This window comes from Eucyclogobius newberryi, unplaced genomic scaffold, assembly GCF_026437365.1.
Source record: "Eucyclogobius newberryi isolate DKJ021-1_F unplaced genomic scaffold, fEucNew1.0.hap1 SCAF_50, whole genome shotgun sequence".
Lineage (NCBI taxonomy): Eukaryota > Metazoa > Chordata > Actinopteri > Gobiiformes > Gobiidae > Eucyclogobius > Eucyclogobius newberryi.
Genome location: NW_027316168.1, coordinates 436809 through 449333, shown reverse-complemented (window position 1 = coordinate 449333; position 12525 = coordinate 436809). Strand labels below are relative to the sequence as shown.

Genomic DNA, 12525 nt, shown 5'->3' with positions numbered 1-12525 from the left:
ACATTTCGCTCACGGCCATACCACCCTGGACCAGCCCGATCTCGTCTGATCTCGGAAGCCAAGCAGGGTTGGGCCTGGTTAGTACTTGGATGGGAGACCGCCTGGGAATACCAGGTGCTGTGAGCATTTTCACACTTTTTCACCTGTCAAAAAAAAAAAAAAAAAAAAAAAAGAAGTTTTTCATTGAGATATCCCAATTTTGACCGAGCAAGTGGCGTGAAGGTACTCTTCACGAAAAGACAGTGTTTGATATAAAAAAGGCCGTTTTGACCTGGAACATTTCGCTCACGGCCATACCACCCTGGACCAGCCCGATCTCGTTTGATCTCGGAAGCCAAGCGGGGTTGGGCCTTGTTAGTACTTGGATGGGAGACCGCCTGGGAATACCAGGTGCTGTGAGCATTTTCACACTTTTTCACCCGTCAAAAAAAAAAAAAGAAGTTTTTCATTGAGATATCCCAATTTTGACCGAGCAAGTGGCGTGAAGGTACTCTTCACGAAAAGACAGTGTTTGATATAAAAAAGGCCGTTTTGACCTGGAACATTTCGCTCACGGCCATACCACCCTGGACCAGCCCGATCTCGTCTGATCTCGGAAGCCAAGCAGGGTTGGGCCTTGTTAGTACTTGGATGGGAGACCGCCTGGGAATACCAGGTGCTGTGAGCATTTTCACACTTTTTCACCCGTCAAAAAAAAAAAAGAAGTTTTTCATTGAGATATCCCAATTTTGACCGAGCAAGTGGCGTGAAGGTACTCTTCACGAAAAGACAGTGTTTGATATAAAAAAGGCCGTTTTGACCTGGAACATTTCGCTCACGGCCATACCACCCTGGACCAGCCCGATCTCGTCTGATCTCGGAAGCCAAGCAGGGTTGGGCCTGGTTAGTACTTGGATGGGAGACCGCCTGGGAATACCAGGTGCTGTGAGCATTTTCACACTTTTTCACCTGTCAAAAAAAAAAAAAAAAAAGAAGTTTTTCATTGAGATATCCCAATTTTGACCGAGCAAGTGGCGTGAAGGTACTCTTCACGAAAAGACAGTGTTTGATATAAAAAAGGCCGTTTTGACCTGGAACATTTCGCTCACGGCCATACCACCCTGGACCAGCCCGATCTCGTTTGATCTCGGAAGCCAAGCGGGGTTGGGCCTTGTTAGTACTTGGATGGGAGACCGCCTGGGAATACCAGGTGCTGTGAGCATTTTCACACTTTTTCACCCGTCAAAAAAAAAAAAAGAAGTTTTTCATTGAGATATCCCAATTTTGACCGAGCAAGTGGCGTGAAGGTACTCTTCACGAAAAGACAGTGTTTGATATAAAAAAGGCCGTTTTGACCTGGAACATTTCGCTCACGGCCATACCACCCTGGACCAGCCCGATCTCGTCTGATCTCGGAAGCCAAGCAGGGTTGGGCCTTGTTAGTACTTGGATGGGAGACCGCCTGGGAATACCAGGTGCTGTGAGCATTTTCACACTTTTTCACCCGTCAAAAAAAAAAAAGAAGTTTTTCATTGAGATATCCCAATTTTGACCGAGCAAGTGGCGTGAAGGTACTCTTCACGAAAAGACAGTGTTTGATATAAAAAAGGCCGTTTTGACCTGGAACATTTCGCTCACGGCCATACCACCCTGGACCAGCCCGATCTCGTCTGATCTCGGAAGCCAAGCAGGGTTGGGCCTGGTTAGTACTTGGATGGGAGACCGCCTGGGAATACCAGGTGCTGTGAGCATTTTCACACTTTTTCACCTGTCAAAAAAAAAAAAAAAAAAGAAGTTTTTCATTGAGATATCCCAATTTTGACCGAGCAAGTGGCGTGAAGGTACTCTTCACGAAAAGACAGTGTTTGATATAAAAAAGGCCGTTTTGACCTGGAACATTTCGCTCACGGCCATACCACCCTGGACCAGCCCGATCTCGTCTGATCTCGGAAGCCAAGCAGGGTTGGGCCTTGTTAGTACTTGGATGGGAGACCGCCTGGGAATACCAGGTGCTGTGAGCATTTTCACACTTTTTCACCTGTCAAAAAAAAAAAAAAAAAAAAAAAAAGAAGTTTTTCATTGAGATATCCCAATTTTGACCGAGCAAGTGGCGTGAAGGTACTCTTCACGAAAAGACAGTGTTTGATATAAAAAAGGCCGTTTTGACCTGGAACATTTCGCTCACGGCCATACCACCCTGGACCAGCCCGATCTCGTTTGATCTCGGAAGCCAAGCGGGGTTGGGCCTTGTTAGTACTTGGATGGGAGACCGCCTGGGAATACCAGGTGCTGTGAGCATTTTCACACTTTTTCACCCGTCAAAAAAAAAAAAAGAAGTTTTTCATTGAGATATCCCAATTTTGACCGAGCAAGTGGCGTGAAGGTACTCTTCACGAAAAGACAGTGTTTGATATAAAAAAGGCCGTTTTGACCTGGAACATTTCGCTCACGGCCATACCACCCTGGACCAGCCCGATCTCGTCTGATCTCGGAAGCCAAGCAGGGTTGGGCCTTGTTAGTACTTGGATGGGAGACCGCCTGGGAATACCAGGTGCTGTGAGCATTTTCACACTTTTTCACCCGTCAAAAAAAAAAAAGAAGTTTTTCATTGAGATATCCCAATTTTGACCGAGCAAGTGGCGTGAAGGTACTCTTCACGAAAAGACAGTGTTTGATATAAAAAAGGCCGTTTTGACCTGGAACATTTCGCTCACGGCCATACCACCCTGGACCAGCCCGATCTCGTCTGATCTCGGAAGCCAAGCAGGGTTGGGCCTGGTTAGTACTTGGATGGGAGACCGCCTGGGAATACCAGGTGCTGTGAGCATTTTCACACTTTTTCACCTGTCAAAAAAAAAAAAAAAAAAAAAAAAGAAGTTTTTCATTGAGATATCCCAATTTTGACCGAGCAAGTGGCGTGAAGGTACTCTTCACGAAAAGACAGTGTTTGATGCAAAAAAAGCCATTTATACGAGTTTTGACCTGGAACATTTCGCTCACGGCCATACCACCCTGCACCAGCCCGATCTCGTTTGATCTCGGAAGCCAAGCGGGGTTGGGCCTTGTTAGTACTTGGATGGAACACCGCCTGGGAATACCAGGTGCTGTGAGCATTTTCACACTTTTTCACCCGTCAAAAAAAAAAAAAGAAGTTTTTCATTGAGATATCCCAATTTTGACCGAGCAAGTGGCGTGAAGGTACTCTTCACGAAAAGACAGTGTTTGATATAAAAAAGGCCGTTTTGACCTGGAACATTTCGCTCACGGCCATACCACCCTGGACCAGCCCGATCTCGTCTGATCTCGGAAGCCAAGCAGGGTTGGGCCTGGTTAGTACTTGGATGGGAGACCGCCTGGGAATACCAGGTGCTGTGAGCATTTTCACACTTTTTCACCCGTCAAAAAAAAAAAAGAAGTTTTTCATTGAGATATCCCAATTTTGACCGAGCAAGTGGCGTGAAGGTACTCTTCACGAAAAGACAGTGTTTGATATAAAAAAGGCCGTTTTGACCTGGAACATTTCGCTCACGGCCATACCACCCTGGACCAGCCCGATCTCGTCTGATCTCGGAAGCCAAGCAGGGTTGGGCCTGGTTAGTACTTGGATGGGAGACCGCCTGGGAATACCAGGTGCTGTGAGCATTTTCACACTTTTTCACCTGTCAAAAAAAAAAAAAAAAAAAAAAAAGAAGTTTTTCATTGAGATATCCCAATTTTGACCGAGCAAGTGGCGTGAAGGTACTCTTCACGAAAAGACAGTGTTTGATGCAAAAAAAGCCATTTATACGAGTTTTGACCTGGAACATTTCGCTCACGGCCATACCACCCTGGACCAGCCCGATCTCGTTTGATCTCGGAAGCCAAGCGGGGTTGGGCCTTGTTAGTACTTGGATGGAACACCGCCTGGGAATACCAGGTGCTGTGAGCATTTTCACACTTTTTCACCCGTCAAAAAAAAAAAAAGAAGTTTTTCATTGAGATATCCCAATTTTGACCGAGCAAGTGGCGTGAAGGTACTCTTCACGAAAAGACAGTGTTTGATATAAAAAAGGCCGTTTTGACCTGGAACATTTCGCTCACGGCCATACCACCCTGGACCAGCCCGATCTCGTCTGATCTCGGAAGCCAAGCAGGGTTGGGCCTGGTTAGTACTTGGATGGGAGACCGCCTGGGAATACCAGGTGCTGTGAGCATTTTCACACTTTTTCACCTGTCAAAAAAAAAAAAAAAAAAAAAAAAGAAGTTTTTCATTGAGATATCCCAATTTTGACCGAGCAAGTGGCGTGAAGGTACTCTTCACGAAAAGACAGTGTTTGATATAAAAAAGGCCGTTTTGACCTGGAACATTTCGCTCACGGCCATACCACCCTGGACCAGCCCGATCTCGTTTGATCTCGGAAGCCAAGCGGGGTTGGGCCTTGTTAGTACTTGGATGGGAGACCGCCTGGGAATACCAGGTGCTGTGAGCATTTTCACACTTTTTCACCCGTCAAAAAAAAAAAAAGAAGTTTTTCATTGAGATATCCCAATTTTGACCGAGCAAGTGGCGTGAAGGTACTCTTCACGAAAAGACAGTGTTTGATATAAAAAAGGCCGTTTTGACCTGGAACATTTCGCTCACGGCCATACCACCCTGGACCAGCCCGATCTCGTCTGATCTCGGAAGCCAAGCAGGGTTGGGCCTTGTTAGTACTTGGATGGGAGACCGCCTGGGAATACCAGGTGCTGTGAGCATTTTCACACTTTTTCACCCGTCAAAAAAAAAAAAGAAGTTTTTCATTGAGATATCCCAATTTTGACCGAGCAAGTGGCGTGAAGGTACTCTTCACGAAAAGACAGTGTTTGATATAAAAAAGGCCGTTTTGACCTGGAACATTTCGCTCACGGCCATACCACCCTGGACCAGCCCGATCTCGTCTGATCTCGGAAGCCAAGCAGGGTTGGGCCTGGTTAGTACTTGGATGGGAGACCGCCTGGGAATACCAGGTGCTGTGAGCATTTTCACACTTTTTCACCCGTCAAAAAAAAAAAAAAAAAAAAAAAGAAGTTTTTCATTGAGATATCCCAATTTTGACCGAGCAAGTGGCGTGAAGGTACTCTTCACGAAAAGACAGTGTTTGATGCAAAAAAAGCCATTTATACGAGTTTTGACCTGGAACATTTCGCTCACGGCCATACCACCCTGGACCAGCCCGATCTCGTTTGATCTCGGAAGCCAAGCGGGGTTGGGCCTTGTTAGTACTTGGATGGAACACCGCCTGGGAATACCAGGTGCTGTGAGCATTTTCACACTTTTTCACCCGTCAAAAAAAAAAAAAGAAGTTTTTCATTGAGATATCCCAATTTTGACCGAGCAAGTGGCGTGAAGGTACTCTTCACGAAAAGACAGTGTTTGATATAAAAAAGGCCGTTTTGACCTGGAACATTTCGCTCACGGCCATACCACCCTGGACCAGCCCGATCTCGTTTGATCTCGGAAGCCAAGCGGGGTTGGGCCTTGTTAGTACTTGGATGGGAGACCGCCTGGGAATACCAGGTGCTGTGAGCATTTTCACACTTTTTCACCCGTCAAAAAAAAAAAAAGAAGTTTTTCATTGAGATATCCCAATTTTGACCGAGCAAGTGGCGTGAAGGTACTCTTCACGAAAAGACAGTGTTTGATATAAAAAAGGCCGTTTTGACCTGGAACATTTCGCTCACGGCCATACCACCCTGGACCAGCCCGATCTCGTCTGATCTCGGAAGCCAAGCAGGGTTGGGCCTGGTTAGTACTTGGATGGGAGACCGCCTGGGAATACCAGGTGCTGTGAGCATTTTCACACTTTTTCACCTGTCAAAAAAAAAAAAAGAAGTTTTTTATTGAGATATCCCAATTTTGACCGAGCAAGTGGCGTGAAGGTACTCTTCACGAAAAGACAGTGTTTGATATAAAAAAGGCCGTTTTGACCTGGAACATTTCGCTCACGGCCATACCACCCTGGACCAGCCCGATCTCGTTTGATCTCGGAAGCCAAGCGGGGTTGGGCCTTGTTAGTACTTGGATGGGAGACCGCCTGGGAATACCAGGTGCTGTGAGCATTTTCACACTTTTTCACCCGTCAAAAAAAAAAAAAGAAGTTTTTCATTGAGATATCCCAATTTTGACCGAGCAAGTGGCGTGAAGGTACTCTTCACGAAAAGACAGTGTTTGATATAAAAAAGGCCGTTTTGACCTGGAACATTTCGCTCACGGCCATACCACCCTGGACCAGCCCGATCTCGTTTGATCTCGGAAGCCAAGCGGGGTTGGGCCTTGTTAGTACTTGGATGGGAGACCGCCTGGGAATACCAGGTGCTGTGAGCATTTTCACACTTTTTCACCCGTCAAAAAAAAAAAAAGAAGTTTTTCATTGAGATATCCCAATTTTGACCGAGCAAGTGGCGTGAAGGTACTCTTCACGAAAAGACAGTGTTTGATATAAAAAAGGCCGTTTTGACCTGGAACATTTCGCTCACGGCCATACCACCCTGGACCAGCCCGATCTCGTCTGATCTCGGAAGCCAAGCAGGGTTGGGCCTGGTTAGTACTTGGATGGGAGACCGCCTGGGAATACCAGGTGCTGTGAGCATTTTCACACTTTTTCACCTGTCAAAAAAAAAAAAAAAAAAAAAAAAAGAAGTTTTTCATTGAGATATCCCAATTTTGACCGAGCAAGTGGCGTGAAGGTACTCTTCACGAAAAGACAGTGTTTGATATAAAAAAGGCCGTTTTGACCTGGAACATTTCGCTCACGGCCATACCACCCTGGACCAGCCCGATCTCGTTTGATCTCGGAAGCCAAGCGGGGTTGGGCCTTGTTAGTACTTGGATGGAACACCGCCTGGGAATACCAGGTGCTGTGAGCATTTTCACACTTTTTCACCCGTCAAAAAAAAAAAAAGAAGTTTTTCATTGAGATATCCCAATTTTGACCGAGCAAGTGGCGTGAAGGTACTCTTCACGAAAAGACAGTGTTTGATATAAAAAAGGCCGTTTTGACCTGGAACATTTCGCTCACGGCCATACCACCCTGGACCAGCCCGATCTCGTCTGATCTCGGAAGCCAAGCAGGGTTGGGCCTGGTTAGTACTTGGATGGGAGACCGCCTGGGAATACCAGGTGCTGTGAGCATTTTCACACTTTTTCACCTGTCAAAAAAAAAAAAAAAAAGAAGTTTTTCATTGAGATATCCCAATTTTGACCGAGCAAGTGGCGTGAAGGTACTCTTCACGAAAAGACAGTGTTTGATGCAAAAAAAGCCATTTATACGAGTTTTGACCTGGAACATTTCGCTCACGGCCATACCACCCTGGACCAGCCCGATCTCGTTTGATCTCGGAAGCCAAGCGGGGTTGGGCCTTGTTAGTACTTGGATGGAACACCGCCTGGGAATACCAGGTGCTGTGAGCATTTTCACACTTTTTCACCCGTCAAAAAAAAAAAAAGAAGTTTTTCATTGAGATATCCCAATTTTGACCGAGCAAGTGGCGTGAAGGTACTCTTCACGAAAAGACAGTGTTTGATATAAAAAAGGCCGTTTTGACCTGGAACATTTCGCTCACGGCCATACCACCCTGGACCAGCCCGATCTCGTCTGATCTCGGAAGCCAAGCAGGGTTGGGCCTGGTTAGTACTTGGATGGGAGACCGCCTGGGAATACCAGGTGCTGTGAGCATTTTCACACTTTTTCACCCGTCAAAAAAAAAAAAAGAAGTTTTTCATTGAGATATCCCAATTTTGACCGAGCAAGTGGCGTGAAGGTACTCTTCACGAAAAGACAGTGTTTGATATAAAAAAGGCCGTTTTGACCTGGAACATTTCGCTCACGGCCATACCACCCTGGACCAGCCCGATCTCGTCTGATCTCGGAAGCCAAGCAGGGTTGGGCCTTGTTAGTACTTGGATGGGAGACCGCCTGGGAATACCAGGTGCTGTGAGCTTTTTCACACTTTTTCACCCGTCAAAAAAAAAAAAGAAGTTTTTCATTGAGATATCCCAATTTTGACCGAGCAAGTGGCGTGAAGGTACTCTTCACGAAAAGACAGTGTTTGATATAAAAAAGGCCGTTTTGACCTGGAACATTTCGCTCACGGCCATACCACCCTGGACCAGCCCGATCTCGTCTGATCTCGGAAGCCAAGCAGGGTTGGGCCTGGTTAGTACTTGGATGGGAGACCGCCTGGGAATACCAGGTGCTGTGAGCATTTTCACACTTTTTCACCCGTCAAAAAAAAAAAAAAAAAAAAAAAAGAAGTTTTTCATTGAGATATCCCAATTTTGACCGAGCAAGTGGCGTGAAGGTACTCTTCACGAAAAGACAGTGTTTGATGCAAAAAAAGCCATTTATACGAGTTTTGACCTGGAACATTTCGCTCACGGCCATACCACCCTGGACCAGCCCGATCTCGTTTGATCTCGGAAGCCAAGCGGGGTTGGGCCTTGTTAGTACTTGGATGGAACACCGCCTGGGAATACCAGGTGCTGTGAGCATTTTCACACTTTTTCACCCGTCAAAAAAAAAAAAAGAAGTTTTTCATTGAGATATCCCAATTTTGACCGAGCAAGTGGCGTGAAGGTACTCTTCACGAAAAGACAGTGTTTGATATAAAAAAGGCCGTTTTGACCTGGAACATTTCGCTCACGGCCATACCACCCTGGACCAGCCCGATCTCGTTTGATCTCGGAAGCCAAGCGGGGTTGGGCCTTGTTAGTACTTGGATGGGAGACCGCCTGGGAATACCAGGTGCTGTGAGCATTTTCACACTTTTTCACCCGTCAAAAAAAAAAAAAGAAGTTTTTCATTGAGATATCCCAATTTTGACCGAGCAAGTGGCGTGAAGGTACTCTTCACGAAAAGACAGTGTTTGATATAAAAAAGGCCGTTTTGACCTGGAACATTTCGCTCACGGCCATACCACCCTGGACCAGCCCGATCTCGTCTGATCTCGGAAGCCAAGCAGGGTTGGGCCTGGTTAGTACTTGGATGGGAGACCGCCTGGGAATACCAGGTGCTGTGAGCATTTTCACACTTTTTCACCTGTCAAAAAAAAAAAAAAAAAAAAAAAAAAGAAGTTTTTCATTGAGATATCCCAATTTTGACCGAGCAAGTGGCGTGAAGGTACTCTTCACGAAAAGACAGTGTTTGATATAAAAAAGGCCGTTTTGACCTGGAACATTTCGCTCACGGCCATACCACCCTGGACCAGCCCGATCTCGTTTGATCTCGGAAGCCAAGCGGGGTTGGGCCTTGTTAGTACTTGGATGGAACACCGCCTGGGAATACCAGGTGCTGTGAGCATTTTCACACTTTTTCACCCGTCAAAAAAAAAAAAAGAAGTTTTTCATTGAGATATCCCAATTTTGACCGAGCAAGTGGCGTGAAGGTACTCTTCACGAAAAGACAGTGTTTGATATAAAAAAGGCCGTTTTGACCTGGAACATTTCGCTCACGGCCATACCACCCTGGACCAGCCCGATCTCGTCTGATCTCGGAAGCCAAGCAGGGTTGGGCCTGGTTAGTACTTGGATGGGAGACCGCCTGGGAATACCAGGTGCTGTGAGCATTTTCACACTTTTTCACCTGTCAAAAAAAAAAAAAAAAAAGAAGTTTTTCATTGAGATATCCCAATTTTGACCGAGCAAGTGGCGTGAAGGTACTCTTCACGAAAAGACAGTGTTTGATGCAAAAAAAGCCATTTATACGAGTTTTGACCTGGAACATTTCGCTCACGGCCATACCACCCTGGACCAGCCCGATCTCGTTTGATCTCGGAAGCCAAGCGGGGTTGGGCCTTGTTAGTACTTGGATGGAACACCGCCTGGGAATACCAGGTGCTGTGAGCATTTTCACACTTTTTCACCCGTCAAAAAAAAAAAAAGAAGTTTTTCATTGAGATATCCCAATTTTGACCGAGCAAGTGGCGTGAAGGTACTCTTCACGAAAAGACAGTGTTTGATATAAAAAAGGCCGTTTTGACCTGGAACATTTCGCTCACGGCCATACCACCCTGGACCAGCCCGATCTCGTCTGATCTCGGAAGCCAAGCAGGGTTGGGCCTGGTTAGTACTTGGATGGGAGACCGCCTGGGAATACCAGGTGCTGTGAGCATTTTCACACTTTTTCACCTGTCAAAAAAAAAAAAGAAGTTTTTCATTGAGATATCCCAATTTTGACCGAGCAAGTGGCGTGAAGGTACTCTTCACGAAAAGACAGTGTTTGATATAAAAAAGGCCGTTTTGACCTGGAACATTTCGCTCACGGCCATACCACCCTGGACCAGCCCGATCTCGTTTGATCTCGGAAGCCAAGCGGGGTTGGGCCTTGTTAGTACTTGGATGGGAGACCGCCTGGGAATACCAGGTGCTGTGAGCATTTTCACACTTTTTCACCCGTCAAAAAAAAAAAAAGAAGTTTTTCATTGAGATATCCCAATTTTGACCGAGCAAGTGGCGTGAAGGTACTCTTCACGAAAAGACAGTGTTTGATATAAAAAAGGCCGTTTTGACCTGGAACATTTCGCTCACGGCCATACCACCCTGGACCAGCCCGATCTCGTCTGATCTCGGAAGCCAAGCAGGGTTGGGCCTGGTTAGTACTTGGATGGGAGACCGCCTGGGAATACCAGGTGCTGTGAGCATTTTCACACTTTTTCACCTGTCAAAAAAAAAAAAAAAAAAAAAAAAAAGAAGTTTTTCATTGAGATATCCCAATTTTGACCGAGCAAGTGGCGTGAAGGTACTCTTCACGAAAAGACAGTGTTTGATATAAAAAAGGCCGTTTTGACCTGGAACATTTCGCTCACGGCCATACCACCCTGGACCAGCCCGATCTCGTTTGATCTCGGAAGCCAAGCGGGGTTGGGCCTTGTTAGTACTTGGATGGAACACCGCCTGGGAATACCAGGTGCTGTGAGCATTTTCACACTTTTTCACCCGTCAAAAAAAAAAAAAGAAGTTTTTCATTGAGATATCCCAATTTTGACCGAGCAAGTGGCGTGAAGGTACTCTTCACGAAAAGACAGTGTTTGATATAAAAAAGGCCGTTTTGACCTGGAACATTTCGCTCACGGCCATACCACCCTGGACCAGCCCGATCTCGTCTGATCTCGGAAGCCAAGCAGGGTTGGGCCTGGTTAGTACTTGGATGGGAGACCGCCTGGGAATACCAGGTGCTGTGAGCATTTTCACACTTTTTCACCTGTCAAAAAAAAAAAAAAAAAAGAAGTTTTTCATTGAGATATCCCAATTTTGACCGAGCAAGTGGCGTGAAGGTACTCTTCACGAAAAGACAGTGTTTGATGCAAAAAAAGCCATTTATACGAGTTTTGACCTGGAACATTTCGCTCACGGCCATACCACCCTGGACCAGCCCGATCTCGTTTGATCTCGGAAGCCAAGCGGGGTTGGGCCTTGTTAGTACTTGGATGGAACACCGCCTGGGAATACCAGGTGCTGTGAGCATTTTCACACTTTTTCACCCGTCAAAAAAAAAAAAAGAAGTTTTTCATTGAGATATCCCAATTTTGACCGAGCAAGTGGCGTGAAGGTACTCTTCACGAAAAGACAGTGTTTGATATAAAAAAGGCCGTTTTGACCTGGAACATTTCGCTCACGGCCATACCACCCTGGACCAGCCCGATCTCGTCTGATCTCGGAAGCCAAGCAGGGTTGGGCCTGGTTAGTACTTGGATGGGAGACCGCCTGGGAATACCAGGTGCTGTGAGCATTTTCACACTTTTTCACCTGTCAAAAAAAAAAAAGAAGTTTTTCATTGAGATATCCCAATTTTGACCGAGCAAGTGGCGTGAAGGTACTCTTCACGAAAAGACAGTGTTTGATATAAAAAAGGCCGTTTTGACCTGGAACATTTCGCTCACGGCCATACCACCCTGGACCAGCCCGATCTCGTTTGATCTCGGAAGCCAAGCGGGGTTGGGCCTTGTTAGTACTTGGATGGGAGACCGCCTGGGAATACCAGGTGCTGTGAGCATTTTCACACTTTTTCACCCGTCAAAAAAAAAAAAAGAAGTTTTTCATTGAGATATCCCAATTTTGACCGAGCAAGTGGCGTGAAGGTACTCTTCACGAAAAGACAGTGTTTGATATAAAAAAGGCCGTTTTGACCTGGAACATTTCGCTCACGGCCATACCACCCTGGACCAGCCCGATCTCGTCTGATCTCGGAAGCCAAGCAGGGTTGGGCCTTGTTAGTACTTGGATGGGAGACCGCCTGGGAATACCAGGTGCTGTGAGCATTTTCACACTTTTTCACCCGTCAAAAAAAAAAAAGAAGTTTTTCATTGAGATATCCCAATTTTGACCGAGCAAGTGGCGTGAAGGTACTCTTCACGAAAAGACAGTGTTTGATATAAAAAAGGCCGTTTTGACCTGGAACATTTCGCTCACGGCCATACCACCCTGGACCAGCCCGATCTCGTCTGATCTCGGAAGCCAAGCAGGGTTGGGCCTGGTTAGTACTTGGATGGGAGACCGCCTGGGAATACCAGGTGCTGTGAGCATTTTCACAC

At 46.3% G+C, this 12525-nt stretch overlaps 37 non-coding genes and 10 pseudogenes across 37 annotated transcripts; all 47 read left to right on the top strand.

Annotated features, from left to right (window-relative positions):
• The first annotated feature begins 7 nt into the window (after positions 1-7).
• LOC140381864 (5S ribosomal RNA) lies at positions 8-126 on the top strand. Its single transcript, XR_011931341.1, has one exon. It is a non-coding gene; the product is annotated as a 5S ribosomal RNA (ribosomal RNA).
• Positions 127-283: 157 nt separating this feature from the next.
• Positions 284-402, top strand: LOC140382603 (5S ribosomal RNA). The gene has a single exon (XR_011932012.1). It is a non-coding gene; the product is annotated as a 5S ribosomal RNA (ribosomal RNA).
• Positions 403-548: 146 nt separating this feature from the next.
• Positions 549-667, top strand: LOC140382438 (5S ribosomal RNA). Its single transcript, XR_011931859.1, has one exon. It is a non-coding gene; the product is annotated as a 5S ribosomal RNA (ribosomal RNA).
• A 145-nt stretch (positions 668-812) lies between these two features.
• LOC140381862 (5S ribosomal RNA) lies at positions 813-931 on the top strand. Its single transcript, XR_011931339.1, has one exon. It is a non-coding gene; the product is annotated as a 5S ribosomal RNA (ribosomal RNA).
• A 151-nt stretch (positions 932-1082) lies between these two features.
• LOC140382602 (5S ribosomal RNA) lies at positions 1083-1201 on the top strand. The gene has a single exon (XR_011932011.1). It is a non-coding gene; the product is annotated as a 5S ribosomal RNA (ribosomal RNA).
• Positions 1202-1347: 146 nt separating this feature from the next.
• Positions 1348-1466, top strand: LOC140382437 (5S ribosomal RNA). Its single transcript, XR_011931858.1, has one exon. It is a non-coding gene; the product is annotated as a 5S ribosomal RNA (ribosomal RNA).
• Positions 1467-1611: 145 nt separating this feature from the next.
• LOC140381861 (5S ribosomal RNA) lies at positions 1612-1730 on the top strand. Its single transcript, XR_011931338.1, has one exon. It is a non-coding gene; the product is annotated as a 5S ribosomal RNA (ribosomal RNA).
• A 151-nt stretch (positions 1731-1881) lies between these two features.
• LOC140382436 (5S ribosomal RNA) lies at positions 1882-2000 on the top strand. The gene has a single exon (XR_011931857.1). It is a non-coding gene; the product is annotated as a 5S ribosomal RNA (ribosomal RNA).
• Positions 2001-2158: 158 nt separating this feature from the next.
• LOC140382601 (5S ribosomal RNA) lies at positions 2159-2277 on the top strand. Its single transcript, XR_011932010.1, has one exon. It is a non-coding gene; the product is annotated as a 5S ribosomal RNA (ribosomal RNA).
• A 146-nt stretch (positions 2278-2423) lies between these two features.
• On the top strand, positions 2424-2542 carry LOC140382434 (5S ribosomal RNA). Its single transcript, XR_011931855.1, has one exon. It is a non-coding gene; the product is annotated as a 5S ribosomal RNA (ribosomal RNA).
• A 145-nt stretch (positions 2543-2687) lies between these two features.
• LOC140381860 (5S ribosomal RNA) lies at positions 2688-2806 on the top strand. Its single transcript, XR_011931337.1, has one exon. It is a non-coding gene; the product is annotated as a 5S ribosomal RNA (ribosomal RNA).
• Positions 2807-2973: 167 nt separating this feature from the next.
• On the top strand, positions 2974-3092 carry LOC140383020 (5S ribosomal RNA; annotated as a pseudogene).
• A 146-nt stretch (positions 3093-3238) lies between these two features.
• Positions 3239-3357, top strand: LOC140381859 (5S ribosomal RNA). Its single transcript, XR_011931336.1, has one exon. It is a non-coding gene; the product is annotated as a 5S ribosomal RNA (ribosomal RNA).
• Positions 3358-3502: 145 nt separating this feature from the next.
• Positions 3503-3621, top strand: LOC140381858 (5S ribosomal RNA). Its single transcript, XR_011931335.1, has one exon. It is a non-coding gene; the product is annotated as a 5S ribosomal RNA (ribosomal RNA).
• A 167-nt stretch (positions 3622-3788) lies between these two features.
• Positions 3789-3907, top strand: LOC140383010 (5S ribosomal RNA; annotated as a pseudogene).
• A 146-nt stretch (positions 3908-4053) lies between these two features.
• On the top strand, positions 4054-4172 carry LOC140381856 (5S ribosomal RNA). The gene has a single exon (XR_011931333.1). It is a non-coding gene; the product is annotated as a 5S ribosomal RNA (ribosomal RNA).
• A 157-nt stretch (positions 4173-4329) lies between these two features.
• Positions 4330-4448, top strand: LOC140382600 (5S ribosomal RNA). The gene has a single exon (XR_011932009.1). It is a non-coding gene; the product is annotated as a 5S ribosomal RNA (ribosomal RNA).
• Positions 4449-4594: 146 nt separating this feature from the next.
• LOC140382433 (5S ribosomal RNA) lies at positions 4595-4713 on the top strand. The gene has a single exon (XR_011931854.1). It is a non-coding gene; the product is annotated as a 5S ribosomal RNA (ribosomal RNA).
• Positions 4714-4858: 145 nt separating this feature from the next.
• Positions 4859-4977, top strand: LOC140381855 (5S ribosomal RNA). Its single transcript, XR_011931332.1, has one exon. It is a non-coding gene; the product is annotated as a 5S ribosomal RNA (ribosomal RNA).
• Positions 4978-5143: 166 nt separating this feature from the next.
• On the top strand, positions 5144-5262 carry LOC140383009 (5S ribosomal RNA; annotated as a pseudogene).
• A 146-nt stretch (positions 5263-5408) lies between these two features.
• Positions 5409-5527, top strand: LOC140382599 (5S ribosomal RNA). The gene has a single exon (XR_011932008.1). It is a non-coding gene; the product is annotated as a 5S ribosomal RNA (ribosomal RNA).
• Positions 5528-5673: 146 nt separating this feature from the next.
• On the top strand, positions 5674-5792 carry LOC140381853 (5S ribosomal RNA). The gene has a single exon (XR_011931331.1). It is a non-coding gene; the product is annotated as a 5S ribosomal RNA (ribosomal RNA).
• Positions 5793-5938: 146 nt separating this feature from the next.
• Positions 5939-6057, top strand: LOC140382596 (5S ribosomal RNA). Its single transcript, XR_011932006.1, has one exon. It is a non-coding gene; the product is annotated as a 5S ribosomal RNA (ribosomal RNA).
• A 146-nt stretch (positions 6058-6203) lies between these two features.
• On the top strand, positions 6204-6322 carry LOC140382595 (5S ribosomal RNA). Its single transcript, XR_011932005.1, has one exon. It is a non-coding gene; the product is annotated as a 5S ribosomal RNA (ribosomal RNA).
• Positions 6323-6468: 146 nt separating this feature from the next.
• On the top strand, positions 6469-6587 carry LOC140381852 (5S ribosomal RNA). The gene has a single exon (XR_011931330.1). It is a non-coding gene; the product is annotated as a 5S ribosomal RNA (ribosomal RNA).
• A 158-nt stretch (positions 6588-6745) lies between these two features.
• LOC140383008 (5S ribosomal RNA) lies at positions 6746-6864 on the top strand (annotated as a pseudogene).
• A 146-nt stretch (positions 6865-7010) lies between these two features.
• LOC140381851 (5S ribosomal RNA) lies at positions 7011-7129 on the top strand. Its single transcript, XR_011931329.1, has one exon. It is a non-coding gene; the product is annotated as a 5S ribosomal RNA (ribosomal RNA).
• Positions 7130-7289: 160 nt separating this feature from the next.
• On the top strand, positions 7290-7408 carry LOC140383007 (5S ribosomal RNA; annotated as a pseudogene).
• Positions 7409-7554: 146 nt separating this feature from the next.
• On the top strand, positions 7555-7673 carry LOC140381850 (5S ribosomal RNA). The gene has a single exon (XR_011931328.1). It is a non-coding gene; the product is annotated as a 5S ribosomal RNA (ribosomal RNA).
• A 146-nt stretch (positions 7674-7819) lies between these two features.
• On the top strand, positions 7820-7938 carry LOC140382249 (5S ribosomal RNA). Its single transcript, XR_011931688.1, has one exon. It is a non-coding gene; the product is annotated as a 5S ribosomal RNA (ribosomal RNA).
• Positions 7939-8083: 145 nt separating this feature from the next.
• Positions 8084-8202, top strand: LOC140381849 (5S ribosomal RNA). Its single transcript, XR_011931327.1, has one exon. It is a non-coding gene; the product is annotated as a 5S ribosomal RNA (ribosomal RNA).
• A 167-nt stretch (positions 8203-8369) lies between these two features.
• Positions 8370-8488, top strand: LOC140383006 (5S ribosomal RNA; annotated as a pseudogene).
• Positions 8489-8634: 146 nt separating this feature from the next.
• Positions 8635-8753, top strand: LOC140382594 (5S ribosomal RNA). Its single transcript, XR_011932004.1, has one exon. It is a non-coding gene; the product is annotated as a 5S ribosomal RNA (ribosomal RNA).
• Positions 8754-8899: 146 nt separating this feature from the next.
• LOC140381848 (5S ribosomal RNA) lies at positions 8900-9018 on the top strand. The gene has a single exon (XR_011931326.1). It is a non-coding gene; the product is annotated as a 5S ribosomal RNA (ribosomal RNA).
• Positions 9019-9177: 159 nt separating this feature from the next.
• LOC140383005 (5S ribosomal RNA) lies at positions 9178-9296 on the top strand (annotated as a pseudogene).
• Positions 9297-9442: 146 nt separating this feature from the next.
• On the top strand, positions 9443-9561 carry LOC140381847 (5S ribosomal RNA). The gene has a single exon (XR_011931325.1). It is a non-coding gene; the product is annotated as a 5S ribosomal RNA (ribosomal RNA).
• A 161-nt stretch (positions 9562-9722) lies between these two features.
• On the top strand, positions 9723-9841 carry LOC140383003 (5S ribosomal RNA; annotated as a pseudogene).
• A 146-nt stretch (positions 9842-9987) lies between these two features.
• Positions 9988-10106, top strand: LOC140381846 (5S ribosomal RNA). Its single transcript, XR_011931324.1, has one exon. It is a non-coding gene; the product is annotated as a 5S ribosomal RNA (ribosomal RNA).
• A 145-nt stretch (positions 10107-10251) lies between these two features.
• Positions 10252-10370, top strand: LOC140382593 (5S ribosomal RNA). Its single transcript, XR_011932003.1, has one exon. It is a non-coding gene; the product is annotated as a 5S ribosomal RNA (ribosomal RNA).
• A 146-nt stretch (positions 10371-10516) lies between these two features.
• LOC140381844 (5S ribosomal RNA) lies at positions 10517-10635 on the top strand. The gene has a single exon (XR_011931322.1). It is a non-coding gene; the product is annotated as a 5S ribosomal RNA (ribosomal RNA).
• Positions 10636-10794: 159 nt separating this feature from the next.
• On the top strand, positions 10795-10913 carry LOC140383001 (5S ribosomal RNA; annotated as a pseudogene).
• Positions 10914-11059: 146 nt separating this feature from the next.
• LOC140381841 (5S ribosomal RNA) lies at positions 11060-11178 on the top strand. Its single transcript, XR_011931321.1, has one exon. It is a non-coding gene; the product is annotated as a 5S ribosomal RNA (ribosomal RNA).
• Positions 11179-11339: 161 nt separating this feature from the next.
• LOC140383000 (5S ribosomal RNA) lies at positions 11340-11458 on the top strand (annotated as a pseudogene).
• Positions 11459-11604: 146 nt separating this feature from the next.
• LOC140381840 (5S ribosomal RNA) lies at positions 11605-11723 on the top strand. The gene has a single exon (XR_011931320.1). It is a non-coding gene; the product is annotated as a 5S ribosomal RNA (ribosomal RNA).
• Positions 11724-11868: 145 nt separating this feature from the next.
• LOC140382592 (5S ribosomal RNA) lies at positions 11869-11987 on the top strand. Its single transcript, XR_011932002.1, has one exon. It is a non-coding gene; the product is annotated as a 5S ribosomal RNA (ribosomal RNA).
• A 146-nt stretch (positions 11988-12133) lies between these two features.
• Positions 12134-12252, top strand: LOC140382432 (5S ribosomal RNA). Its single transcript, XR_011931853.1, has one exon. It is a non-coding gene; the product is annotated as a 5S ribosomal RNA (ribosomal RNA).
• Positions 12253-12397: 145 nt separating this feature from the next.
• LOC140381839 (5S ribosomal RNA) lies at positions 12398-12516 on the top strand. The gene has a single exon (XR_011931319.1). It is a non-coding gene; the product is annotated as a 5S ribosomal RNA (ribosomal RNA).
• The last annotated feature ends 9 nt before the right edge of the window (positions 12517-12525 follow it).